The 15,078-nt window shown below is 37.0% G+C and overlaps 2 protein-coding genes across 2 annotated transcripts in view; both read right to left on the reverse strand.

The window, feature by feature from the left end:
• LOC117331455 (general transcription factor 3C polypeptide 1-like) overlaps positions 1-15,078 on the reverse strand; it is a 429,349-nt gene that overhangs the window by 93,697 nt on the left and 320,574 nt on the right. The gene's annotated exons all lie outside the window — the stretch shown is intronic.
• The window catches only part of LOC117331456 (FMRFamide receptor-like), a 324,895-nt gene that overhangs the window by 59,616 nt on the left and 250,201 nt on the right, over positions 1-15,078 (reverse strand). Inside the window, exon 5 of the mRNA XM_033890177.1 lies at positions 3,962-4,040. The gene's annotated coding sequence lies outside the window, so the exon portion shown is untranslated. The remainder of the gene's footprint in view (positions 1-3,961; positions 4,041-15,078) is intronic.

Here is a 15,078-nt window from a genome sequence, read left to right on the forward strand (position 1 = left end):
TGATGTGAAGCGTGATGTTAAGTGTGATGTGAAGCATGATGTGAAGTGTGATGTGAAGCGTGATGTGAAGCGTGATGTGAAGTGTGATGTGAAGTGTGACGTGAAGCGTGATGTGAAGTGTGATGTGAAGTGTGATGTGAAGCGTGAGGTGAAGTGTGATGTGAAGTGTGATGTGAAGCATGATGTGAAGTGTGATGTGAAGCATGATGTGAAGCGTGATGTGAAGCATGATGTGAAGCGTGATGTGAAGCGTGATGTGAAGTGTGATGTGAAGTGTGATGTGAAGTGTGATGTGAAGCGTGATGTGAAGTGTGATAAGGAGCGTGATGTGAAGTGTGATGTGAAACATGTTTTTGATCCTATGTAGTTTACATGGCATATATGGTCACATATTCCCTAATTAAGAATGGTGACCTTGAGCAAGGCCAAAGTCATCTGTATGCTGAATCTTATAGCACTCAATCCTCTGAGCAAAATAGTAGTATATTTGGGTCTTCTGGAACTTCAAAAGAAGATCCTTGAAGTGTTTAACTTATCATATGTGAGGTAAAAAGTGATGTCCTTCAGTCTAATTTACAGGTGTCAAAATAAATCTTAATTATAAAAGTATTAAAGCACTAGTCAAACATTTTCTTCCAATTTTCTATCCATATATGCCTGCTTTGAACCGCCCTTTGTTGTTAGTATATGTATTCTGGTTCAGGAATGATCCATATTTTACAGACAGGATTGTAAAATGAATGCCTCCTCTTATGACTTAATTAAGCCGCTGTAGGGACATGCTTTAATTAGTCCTCCACTTTGAGTTGGGCTGCACCATTCATTTAATCTAACAAATCTTTATCTACTCCTCCACTTTGAGTTGGGCTGCACCAATCATTTAATCTAACAAATCTTTATCTACGGATTCTCCGTATCAAATATAGTCAAAACATGGTTCTGGTATATATTATTTGTTTTTGTTTAAAGTTGACAAAAGTTGATCTCAATAGTAATCAACCAACCTAGTCAGTGGTCATCGGAAAGGAAGAGCTGGCCAACACGATAACACTACTGGAATGTTGACTTCAACACTGATATGTCAAGTTATTGAGAGGACGTAGGTGGTTGTGGGGTCAGTGCTGATATTACATAGGAGTCAAAAAATGATAGCTGACACAAGGAGGAAATAGTGCCGATAACGGAGAAACAAAATTCAGGTTGTGTGGTATCAAGTCCAAGTGTTTGGATCCAACACTATAATCACATAAGAAATAGGTGTTAATATCTCCAAAAAGTTAACATACACTCTAGAAGACACCATTCATACTGAAAAAAACATGTAACTGAACTGTGAATAGAGATGTTTCTCTGAAAAACACATCAACGTCACAACGTATCAAATAATCAGAAAATAAACCGTTTACACTATAGAGTTAATACAAACAGAGGGTTGTTTGGCTTCTCAAAGGAGGATACTCTTAACAACCCTGTGGAATTAATGAAAACATATTTACATATCAAGCTTTAAACAAATCAACAGAGATTGACACTAAAAGTTGTAGTAAACCTTAAGGGAATATGACATGGTCAGGGAATAAAGAACTGATTGTGTTTTTTTCTTTTTATCACATGTTAAAAGGGAGTTGTCTCCCCTATACATATGATCATGTTTTCTCTGAAGCAGACCAACTTGCCTCCTCACAGGGGGATTAATTGTTTTTTGTACTCATTGGTCTGACGTTTGATTGGAAATCTTTTTCTCAGGAGATAGTATGTTAGAGTGTGTCATATCTCATTAACAAGTTCAATTCATTGATGAAACGAATTGTAATTAGTGTTATAGTTACCAGTAATGGGTTAAGATAAGTTGTGTATTGATTTGAACCAACTGACACAGGACATTTACGGATTGATTATGACTGGAGTATACCTGTCCTGAGAGACATTCAAGGAATGATTATGACCTACAGAACTCAATCAACACCTCAAACTGTAGACCTCACCCAACACCTCAAACTATAGACCTAACCCAACACCTCAAACTAGACCTCATCCAACACCTCAAACTGTAGACCTCACTCAACACCTCAAACTAGACCTCATCCAACACCTCAAACTGTAGACCTCACTCAACACCTCAAACTGTAGACCTCCCAACACCTCAAACTGTAGACCTCACTCAACACCTCAAACTGTAGACCTCATCCAACACCTCAAACTGTAGACCTCAATCAACACCTCAAACTGTAGACCTCAATCAACATCTCAAACTGTAGACCTCACTCAACACCTCAAACTGTAGACCTCACCCAACACCTTAAACTGTAGACCTCACTCAACACCTCAAACTGTAGACCTCACTCAACACCTCACTCAACACCTCAAACTGTAGACCTCAATCAACACCTCAAACTGCAGACCTCACTCAACACCTCAAACTGCAGACCTCACCCAACACCTCAAACTGTAAACCTCACCCAACACCTTAAACTGTAGACCTCACTCAACACCTCAAACTGAAGACCTCACTCAACACCTCACTCAACACCTCAAACTGTAGACCTCAATCAACACCTCAAACTGTAGACCTCACTCAACACCTCAAACTGCAGACCTCACCCAACACCTCAAACTGTAGACCTCACTCAACACCTCAAACTGCAGACCTCACCCAACACCTCAAACTGTAGACCTCAATCAACATCTCAAACTGTAGACCACCCAACACCTCAAACTGTAGACCTAACCCAACACATTAAACTGTAGACCTCACTCAACACCTCAAACTGTAGACCTCAATCAACACCTCAAACTGTAGACCTCAATCAACACCTCAAACTGTAGACCTCAATCAACACCTCAAACTAGACCTCATCCAACACCTCAAACTGTAGACCTAACCCAACACCTCAAACTAGACCTCACCCAACACCTCAAACTGTAGACCTAACCCAACACCTCAAACTAGACCTCATCCAACACCTCAAACTGTAGACCTCACCCAACACCTCAAACTGTAGACCTCACCCAACACCTCAAACTGTAGACCTCACCCAACACCTCAAACTGTAGACCTCACTCAACACCTCAAACTGCAGACCTCACCCAACACCTCAAACTGCAGACCTCACCCAACACCTCAAACTGTAGACCTCACCAAACACCTCAAACTGTAGACCTCACCCAACACCTCAAACTGTAGACCTCAATCAACATCTCAAACTGTAGACCACCCAACACCTCAAACTGTAGACCTAACCCAACACATTAAACTGTAGACCTCACCCAACACCTCAAACTGTAGACCTCATCCAACACCTCAAACTGTAGACCTCATCAAACACCTCAAACTGTAGACCTCAATCAACATCTCAAACTGTAGACCACCCAACACCTCAAACTGTAGACCTCACTCAACACCTCAAACTGTAGACCTAACCCAACACATTAAACTGTAGACCTCACTCAACACCTCAAACTGTAGACCTCATCCAACACCTCAAACTGTAGACCTCAATCAACATCTCAAACTGTAGACCACCCAACACCTCAAACTGTAGACCTCACTCAACACCTCAAACTGTCTATTGGACATATAGATGTATTACTCATTCAGTTGCTCTATTCACATTAACTGATAAACAAATCAGAATTGATAGGGTAATGAAATACCCTCGCATCAAAATTTACATAAAGAAATTGGATACCTCTTTCATTACTATGAATTGCTGCATTAAAGTTTATTGAAGTCAAAAAGGAACAAAAAGAACCAATTTAATATCAATCATCAAATAAAATAAACTAACACCATCGGCCACCACGAAGTTCCATTAAGTCGTGTAAGTTCGAAGTTGTGTCTTAATTCTGGCCTGCCATCAACACTGTCTGTAACCCTGCTAACAACCCTTTACACAGACTGACATACAATCTAAACCTTACTCCAAGGTTACCACCCTATCTATAATTAATAACCACTCACCTGTGTGGAATCACTCGTTAAATGATGACAGTTTTTAATCGCTGTATCTCCTCAATCACATGAAGGCACATCAGCACACCTAAGAATATAGAGACAGATCTTGTTAGCGATGAATTACAAAGGTCCAGGTATTGATTGTTCTTAATCAAGGTGAGGCGTACAGATGTATCAACCAATTTTATGAGTCCTGTAGATCACTAGAGTATAAATATATATTGCTACATTGTACGAGTCCTGTATCTCTACAATAACAGTAACTCTGATCATTGTACGAGTCCTGTATCATTGTACGAGTCCTGTATCTCTACAATAACAGTAACTCTAATCATTGTACGAGTCCTCTATCATTGTACGAGTCCTGTATCATTGTACAAGTCCTGTATCTCTACAATAACAGTAACTCTGATCATTGTACGAGTCCTGTATCATTGTACAAGTCCTGTATCATTGTACAAGTCCTGTATCTCTACAATAACAGTAACTCTGATCATTGTACGAGTCCTGTATCATTGTACAAGTCCTGTATCTCTACAATAACAGTAACTCTGATCATTGTACGAGTCCTCTATCATTGTACGAGTCCTGTATCATTGTACAAGTCCTGTATCTCTACAATAACAGTTACTCTGATCATTGTACGAGTCCTGTATCATTGTACTAGTCCTGTATCATTGTACAAGTCCTGTATCATTGTACAAGTCCTGTATCATTGTACGAGTCCTGTATCTCTACAATAACAGTTACTCTGATCATTGTACGAGTCCTGTATCTCTACAATAACAGTAACTCTGATCATTGTACGAGTCCTGTATCATTGTACGAGTCCTGTATCTCTACAATAACAGTAACTCTGATCATTGTACGAGTCCTGTATCATTGTACGAGTCCTCTATCTCTACAATAACAGTAACTCTGATCATTGTACGAGTCCTGTATCATTGTACGAGTCCTGTATCATTGTACGAGTCCTGTATCATTGTACGAGTCCTGTATCATTGTACGAGTCCTGTATCATTGTACGAGTCCTGTATCATTGTACAAGTCCTGTATCATTGTACAAGTCCTGTATCATTGTACGAGTCCTGTATCTCTACAATAACAGTAACTCTGATCATTGTACGAGTCCTGTATCATTGTACGAGTCCTGTATCATTGTACAAGTCCTGTATCATTGTACAAGTCCTGTATCATTGTACGAGTCCTGTATCTCTACAATAACAGTAACTCTGATCATTGTACGAGTCCTGTATCATTGTACGAGTCCTGTATCTCTACAATAACAGTAACTCTGATCATTGTACGAGTCCTGTATCATTGTACGAGTCCTGTATCTCTACAATAACAGTAACTCTGATCATTGTACAAGTCCTGTATCATTGTACGAGTCCTGTATCTCTACAATAACAGTAACTCTAATCATTGTACGAGTCCTGTATCATGTCCATCCAATAATGTCAAGAGTAAAAAACATTCCATTTTTTTTTCAAAATCATACCAAAATAGAGTAAATAAAAGAAAACTATCAAATCCATCAAATACCTTGCTGCTAAAGAATGTACAACTTCATGTCATGAAAACATAACCATCATTAATCACTATAAATGAGTGCATGATGAACTACTTAACTCAAAAATCCTCAGTTGTAAGGAACTTCAAGTCAAAAACATGTCAGATAAAAGTTAAACACTTTTTCTACCACAATACCCTGTGTTATTCAACTCTCAGACCATCAGTTAATCATTACAGCCGTTGATTAACAATCTGTTTATACCACACGTGGTATAAACTCTGTACGCATTTTGATTGGCTAACACAGTGAACTTTGACCCAAGCTGCAATTGTTATTGACGTCAACAATAATCTAATGACGTCACATCACCGGGTCCCGGACACCGGTACACTTTATTTGCATAAGCGAAATTATATTTTGCCATGTTCCCTTTGATTCAAGCCGATATTATTGTGGTAGAAACAGGTCACACGACTCGAAATTGTTGGATATGGAATTTATTTCACACTCGTAAGTTATTTTTTAAAAGTTGCAAAAAACACTCGCTAAAGCTCGTGTCTTTTGTAACTTTGAAAAAATAACTCACTCGTGCGAAATAAATTCCATATCCAACAACCACTTGTTGTGTAACCTCTATATATGCCTCTGACCACTTCACGACAGGAACATAAATATCATTGTATCAATATCCTGTCCTCAAATGAACATACAAGTAAATATGTCATTATTGTAAAGCCTACCGAGATTAAAGGTGATATAGTAAAAAAGAATCTGTGAAAGTTGATTGGACAAAAAAGTTTAAGACAGACAGACGCCATACAATAACATTTTGACGTTGGTATAAAAGTCCTCACACCCGACTATTGATAGATATACATATTTTTGATATGTATCTAAAAGGCTTGCCTAGCCATCCCCTGTAAACCTGTAGTGTTATAAGATTAGTGGTGACACAGCAAGAGGGACATCAGCTACAACACTATACAATTATTACCATAGACTTAAAACCTAGACATGAAATTGAAAACAAAATTGAACTCCAAATGAAATTGAAACTTTGAAACCTGTGCCTCCACTCCTACTGAAATACATGAATATTTGCCACTGGCCTAATATTATTGCTCTTGGTCTTTTGTTTATAGGTTATTTGAAAATATTAAAACAGATATCAGATTCCCATGACCTTGAAAGTAAGACAAGGTCATTAATTCACCTATTTGGCGGCTCTTCATCTTAGTATGTTAAGGTCCCATTATCCTGATCCAGGGCCTATTGGTTATCGAGATGAAGTCATTGAAAGAACACATTTAACCCCAGTGATCTTGATCCTCCCAGCATGCTACTGGCCCAATATCATGGCCCTGGACCTATTGGTTAGTGAGAGGATGCTGTGTTCAAAGTGAAATGTTGATGTCAAACAACAGATGAACAACAGACAGACAGACAGACAGACAGACAACTGACAGACAACTGTCAGACAAAATATACTGCAACACATTATAAGCTTCAGCTAGCCAAGCTAAAAGTTTACAATATAACTCTCTAGCATGAATGTTAAAGCTGGAGAAGAACCTTGTGGAACACATGAGTATCAAAAAACAATTACTTACAATGTACCTTACTGTGCTAATAAAACAGGCCAAGCTTAGGAGATAAGGCATCTACTGCCATATATTCACATCTATTTAAAGGTGCAGGGATAAAAATTCAATTCAATATGGAAATCCTGAAAGGAAACAAGAAAAAAATCCCAACCAATGTACATAACAATAATCCCAACCAATGTACATAACAAGTTAAAAAGTCTTATACTGATTTCTATAAGACAGTTCTTACTGTTTCTACGTCCTCTTAACACTTCCACCCCAGTAATAGTGTTGTCTTAACCTTTCCACTCCAGTAATAGTGTTGTCTTAACACTTCCACCCCAGTAATAGTATTGTCTTAACCTTTCTACTCCAGTAATAGTGTTGTCTTAACCTTTCCACTCCAGTAATAGTATTGTCTTAACCTTTCCGCTCCAGTAATAGTGTTGTCTTAACCTTTCCACTCCAGTAATAGTGTTGTCTTAACCTTTCCACTCCAGTAATAGTATTGTCTTAACCTTTCCACTCCAGTAATAGTATTGTCTTAACCTTTCCACTCCAGTAATAGTATTGTCTTAACCTTTCTACTCCAGTAATAGTGTTGTCTTAACCTTTCCACTCCAGTAATAGTGTTGTCTTAACCTTTCCGCTCCAGTAATAGTGTTGTCTTAACCTTTCCACTCCAGTAATAGTATTGTCTTAACCTTTCCACTCCAGTAATAGTGTTGTCTTAACCTTTCCACTCCAGTAATAGTATTGTCTTAACCTTTCCACTCCAGTAATAGTGTTGTCTTAACCTTTCCGCTCCAGTAATAGTGTTGTCTTAACCTTTCCACTCCAGTAATAGTATTGTCTTAACCTTTCCACTCCAGTAATAGTGTTGTCTTAACCTTTTCACTCCAGTAATAGTGTTGGCCTTGTCAAACTCATTTCTGATTGAATTATGGTCAAACTGAATTCTCAGCTTAGACTTACCTAATAGGTGTATGTCTAAGTAATAGGTGTATGTCTAAGTAATAGGTGTATGTCTAAGTAATAGGTGTATGTCTAAGTAATAGGTGTATGTCTAAGTAATAGGTGTATGTCTAAGTAATAGGTGTATGTCTAAGTAAATTAGTGAAGTGGGAATTCTACCACTACTGTTATTGTACAATCATTGATATATCACTTACAAATTGGCCCCATTAAACGTCAAGGTGAGTTTACTGATATAATGACAGACAGGAATGTGTATTATATCTGTAATGATAGGTATGTATAAATACATTTTTCTTGGCTGTCTGAATGTTAATGGTCAATATTTACTGATGATAACAGTTACAAACTTTGAACCGGTCAGTGAGCGGTCATGCAGTCTAAATTTAAATCTCAAGTTGCCATACCAACAAGGACCTGTTCTTCTTATAACAGACATTTTAGATAGAAATTCACAATATCACTACTACAATATAAATCTTTGTGATGCATTGCAAGTGTGACATTTGTTGTAGTATAAAGAATGCTCACTATTATAACAGACATTTATATAGTATAGGGAGGGCTCACTATTATAATAGACATTTGTATAGTATAGGGAATGCTCACTATTATAACAGACATATAGTATAGGGAGGGCTCAGTATTATAACAGACATTTATATAGTATAGGGAATGCTCACTATTATAACAGACATTTGTATAGTATAGGGAATGCTCACTATTATAACAGACATTTGTATAGTATAGGGAATACTCACTATTATAACAGACATTTATATAGTATAGGGAATGCGCACTATTATAATTGACATTTGTATAGTATAGGGAATACTCACTATTATAACAGACATTTGTATAGTATAGGGAGGGCTCACTCTTATAACAGACATTTATATAGTATAGGGAGGGCTCACTATTATAACAGACTTTTGTATAGTATAGGGAATGATCACTATTATAACAGACATTTGTATAGTATAGGGAATGCTCACTATTATAACAGACATTTATATAGTATAGGGAATGCTCACTATTATAATAGACATTTATATAGTATAGGGAGGGCTCACTATTATAAGACATTTATATAGTATAGGGAATGCTCACTATTATAACAGACAGTTATATAGTAAAGGGAATGCTCACTATTATAACAGACATTTATATAGTATAGGGAATACTCACTATTATAACAGACATTTATATAGTATAGGGAGGGCTCACTATTATAACAGACATTTATATAGTATAGGGAATGCTCACTATTATAACAGACATTTATATAGTATATGGAGGGCTCACTATTATAACAGACATTTATATAGTATAGGGAGGTTCATTTTTATAACAGATATCTATATAGTATAGGGAGGGCTCACTATTATAACAGACATTTGTATAGTATAGAGAACGCTCTCCATTTCCCCGTGTATATATTAATTACACAATTTCATATCCTAACTGCTGATTTAATGTTGATTGGTGTTCAATACCTGTACAAAGTGTTCCTCACATCCTAATAGTGCCTTTGAGAAGACCTCCAATCCTTACATCCTCATAGTGCTTTTGAGTAGACCTCTTATTCCTACATCCTAATAGTACCTTTGAGTATAGACCTCTAATTCTTACATCCTAATAGTGCCTTTGAGAAGACCTCTAATTCCTACATCCTAATAGTGCTTTTGAGTAGACCTCTAATTCTTACATCCTAATAGAGCCTTTGAGTAGACCTCTAATCCTTACATCCTAATAGTGCCTTTGAGTAGACCTCTAATCCTTACATCCTAATCTTACATCCTAATAGTGCCTTTGAGTAGACCTCTAATTCTTGCATCCTAATAGTGCCTTTGAGTAGACCTCTAATTCTTACATCCTAATAGTGCCTTTGAGAAGACCTCCAATCCTTACATCCTCATAGTGCTTTTGAGTAGACCTCTTATTCCTACATCCTAATAGTACCTTTGAGTAGACCTCTAATTCTTACATCCTAATAGTGCCTTTGAGAAGACCTCTAATTCCTACATCCTAATAGTGCTTTTGAGTAGACCTCTAATTCTTACATCCTAATAGAGCCTTTGAGTAGACCTCTAATCCTTACATCCTAATAGTGCCTTTGAGTAGACCTCTAATCCTTACATCCTAATCTTATATCCTAATAGTGCCTTTGAGTAGACCTCTAATTCTCGCATCCTAATAGTGCCTTTGAGTAGACCTCTAATTCTTACATCCTAATAGTGCCTTTGAGTAGACCTCTAATCCTTACATCCTAATAGTGCCTTTGAGTAGACCTCTAATTCTTGCATCCTAATAGCGCCTTTGAGTAAACTTCTAATTCTTGCATCCTAATAGTGCCTTTGAGTAAACCTCTAATTCTTGCATCCTAATAGTGCCTTTGAGTAGACCTCTAATTCCTACATCCTAATAGCGCCTTTGAGTAAACTTCTAATTCTTGCATCCTAATAGTGCCTTTGAGTAGACCTCTAATTCTTGCATCCTAATAGTGCCTTTGAGTAGACCTATAATTCCTACATCCTAATAGCGCCTTTGAGTAAACTTCTAATTCCTACATCCTAATAGTGCCTTTGAGTAGACCTATAATTCTTACATCCTAATAGTACCTTTGAGTAGACCTCTAATCCTTACATCCTAATAGTGCCTTTGAGTAGACCTCTAATTCTTACATCCTAATAGCGCCTTTGAGTAAACTTCTAATTCTTGCATCCTAATAGTGCCTTTGAGTAGACCTCTAATTCTTGCATCCTAATAGAGCCTTTGAGTAGACCTCTAATTCCCTACATCCTAATAGAGCCTTTGAGTAGACCTCTAATTCCTTGCATCCTAATAGCGCCTTTGAGTAGACCTCTAATTCTTACATCCTAATAGTGCCTTTAAGTAAACTTCTAATTCTTGCATCCTAATAGTGCCTTTGAGTAGACCTCTAATTCTTGCATCCTAATAGTGCCTTTGAGTAGACCTATAATTCCTACATCCTAATAGCGCCTTTGAGTAAACTTCTAATTCCTACATCCTAATAGAGCCTTTGAGTAGACCTCTAATTCTTACATCCTAATAGTGCCTTTGAGTAGACCTCTAATCCTTACATCCTAATAGTGCCTTTGAGTAGACCTCTAATTCTTACATCCTAATAGCGCCTTTGAGTAGACCTCTAATCCTTACATCCTAATAGTGCCTTTGAGTAGACCTCTAATTCTTACATCCTAATAGCGCCTTTGAGTAAACTTCTAATTCTTGCATCCTAATAGTGCCTTTGAGTAGACCTCTAATTCTTGCATCCTAATAGTGCCTTTGAGTAGACCTCTAATTCTTACATCCTAATAGTGCCTGTGAGTAGACCTCTAATTCTACCATCCTAATAGAGCCTTTGAGTAGACCTCTAATTCTTACATCCTAATAGAGCCTTTGAGTAGACCTCTAATTCTTACATCCTAATAGTGCCTTTGAGTAAACCTCTAATCCTTACATCCTAATAGTGCCTTTGAGTAGACCTCTAATTCTTACATCCTAATAGCGCCTTTGAGTAAACTTCTAATTCTTGCATCCTAATAGTGCCTTTGAGTAGACCTCTAATTCTTGCATCCTAATAGTGCCTTTGAGTAGACCTCTAATTCTTACATCCTAATAGTGCCTGTGAGTAGACCTCTAATTCTACCATCCTAATAGAGCCTTTGAGTAGACCTCTAATTCTTACATCCTAATAGAGCCTTTGAGTAGACCTCTAATTCTTACATCCTAATAGCGCCTTTGAGTAGACCTCTAATCCTTACATCCTAATAGAGCCTTTGAGTAGACCTCTAATTCTTACATCCTAATAGAGCCTTTGAGTAGACCTCTAACTCCTATCAATGTATTTTTAAAACAAGGTTGTTCTCCCAATGACGTTATTGTATAGTGTGTCAATATCATGAAGTAGTTAAGGCCAATTGAGGAGCCAAATTGGTCAGTCGATCACCTTTGACCTTGCAGTGTGCTGCGGTTTAGGTGGTGTGTGACTATAATGTTTCGTGCCTTTCAGAACAAACTTAACGTTAATATCTAACAATGGAGAGACTTATGTAGTGTGTATGGATATAAGGATTAAGAATATCTCACCAATTATAACTCTGGTGCTATTTATAAGATTTTACTTTTCATAATGTTTCCGTCCAGAGACTATTTAGTATTGATTTTATTTTTATATTGTTTCTGTCTATCCACAAGTAAAATCAATTTTTTTTGTATCGTTTCTATGCAAAATCACTTAAAGACAAACATATATAATGATGATATTGTTTTCTATGTTTTTTCCATCCTACTAACAATTTAAACATTGGAGGTGCATGGTCAAACATATTTAGTATCATTTTTGTTTATTGTATTGTTTTTGGCCCATCAAATTTTCAAGTCATTAGAGGTCAAACATATTTAGTTTTGATGTTGTTTATCATATTGTTTTTGGCCAATCAACTATTCAAGTCATCAAAGGTCAAACATATTTAGTTTTGTTGTTGTTTTCACCTTATCATTATTATTAGGACCAACTGATAGTACAAAACAAAGAGTAAAAACATCTCCCAAATGTGTTTATTATTTTTCATATAAAAAACCTCCTGCTTCCCCCCCATCAGCCTTGTGTTGATAAGTGTCCTATTTATAGTTGGCGAGTGTGATGTTTCAGACAGCAGTCTATCACCACCCAGACTTGTGTTTGTTTCTCCCTTTAATGTTCTCATACAACAATCAACACAACTAGTGGGTTTTTATCTTTTGTTTTCCTATTTGATCTTGTTTCCACACAAATAATTGTAAACATGTTGATGTGTGTATAATTGTGTGATGTACACCTAAACACTGTCTTATGAGCTATACAACCTTAACTTATATCCTTGTTAGCTATATAGCATTCACAAATAGATCTTCAGGAAGCACACATATATCAAAGAACACAACAGGTACCATTATTTCCACCCAATAAAATATCTTGATGTCTATATAACCCTATCTATTTAAGACAAATCATCTAACATTATTTGTTCTAATTGATTTTTCTTTGAAACACCCATAATTATATCACGTTTTACTTATAGATTAGATGAAATCTTCTGTTCCTATCAATTGTTTCCTTCGCTTTGTTACCAATGTCTGAAGAGGTGAGCTAGTATATACATGACATCAATGCACTGACAGAAGGTTGAAGTCTTATGCCCTGTTGTAGTACATATTCCAACGTCATAGTTGTATTATAACCCAATCACAAATCAACAGAAAACCATTACTAAAACTGTACAGATGAGAACCATTACTAACCCTACAGATGAGAACCATTACTAAACCGTACAGATGAGAACCATTACTAACCCTACAGATGAGAACCATTACTAACCCTACAGATGAGAACCATTACTAAAACCCTACAGATGAGAACCATTACTAACCCTACAGATGAGAACCATTACTAAACCGTACAGATGAGAACCATTACTAACCCTACAGATGAGAACCATTACTAAACCGTACAGATGAGAACCATTACTAAAACCCTACAGATGAGAACTATTACTAACCCTACAGATGAGAACCATTACTAAAACCCTACAGATGAGAACCATTACTAACCCTACAGATGAGAACCATTACTAAACCGTACAGATGAGAACCATTACTAACCCTACAGATGAGAACCATTACTAAACCGTACAGATGAGAACCATTACTAAAACCCTACAGATGAGAACTATTACTAACCCTACAGATGAGAACCGTTACTAAAGCCCTACAGATGAGAACCATTACTAACCCTACAGATGAGAACCATTACTAAACCTTACAGATGAGAACCATTACTAAAACCCTACAGATGAGAACTATTACTAACCATACAGATGAGAACCATTACTAAAACCTACAGATGAGAACCATTACTAAAACCTACAGATGAGAACCATTACTAAACCCTACAGATGAGAACCATTACTAAACCCTACAGATGAGAATCATTACTAACCCTACAGATGAGAACCATTACTAACCCTACAGATGAGAACCATTACTAACCTTACAGATGAGAACCATTACTAAAACCCTACAGATGAGAACCATTACTAAAACCCTACAGATGAGAACCATTACTAAAACCCTACAGATGAGAACCATTACTAAAACCCTACAGATGAGAACCATTACTAACCCTACAGATGAGAACCATTACTAACCTTACAGATGAGAACCATTACTAAAACCCTACAGATGAGAACCATTACTAAAACCCTACAGATGAGAACCATTACTAAAACCCTACAGATGAAAACCATTACTAAAACCCTACAGATGAGAACCATTAATAAAACCCTACAGATGAGAACCATTACTAACCCTACAGATGAGAACCATTACTAACCCTACAGATGAGAACCATTACTAAACCCTACAGATGAGAACCATTACTAAAACCCTACAGATGAGAACCATTACTAAAACCCTACAGATGAGAACCATTACTAAACCCTACAGATGAGAACCATTACTAAACCCTACAGATGAGAACCATTACTAAACCCTACAGATGAGAACCATTACTAAACCCTACAGATGAGAACCATTACTAAACCCTACAGATGAGAACCATTACTAAACCCTACAGATGAGAACCATTACTAAAACCCTACAGATGAGAACCATTACTAAACCCTACAGATGAGAACCATTACTAAAACCCTACAGATGAGAACCATTACTAAACCCTACAGATGAGAACCATTACTAAACCCTACAGATGAGAACCATTACTAAAACCCTACAGATGAGAACCATTACTAAACCCTACAGATGAGAACCATTACTAAACCCTACAGATGAGAACCATTACTAAACCCTACAGATGAGAACCATTACTAACCCTACAGATGAGAACCATTACTAACCCTACAGATGAGAACCATTACTAACCCTACAGATGAGAACCATTACTAAACCCTACAGATGAGAACCATTACTAAACCCTACAGATGAGAACCATTACTAAACCCTACAGATGAGAACCATTACTA

This window comes from Pecten maximus, chromosome 7 (genome assembly GCF_902652985.1).
Source record: "Pecten maximus chromosome 7, xPecMax1.1, whole genome shotgun sequence".
Classification (NCBI taxonomy): Eukaryota; Metazoa; Mollusca; class Bivalvia; order Pectinida; family Pectinidae; genus Pecten; species Pecten maximus.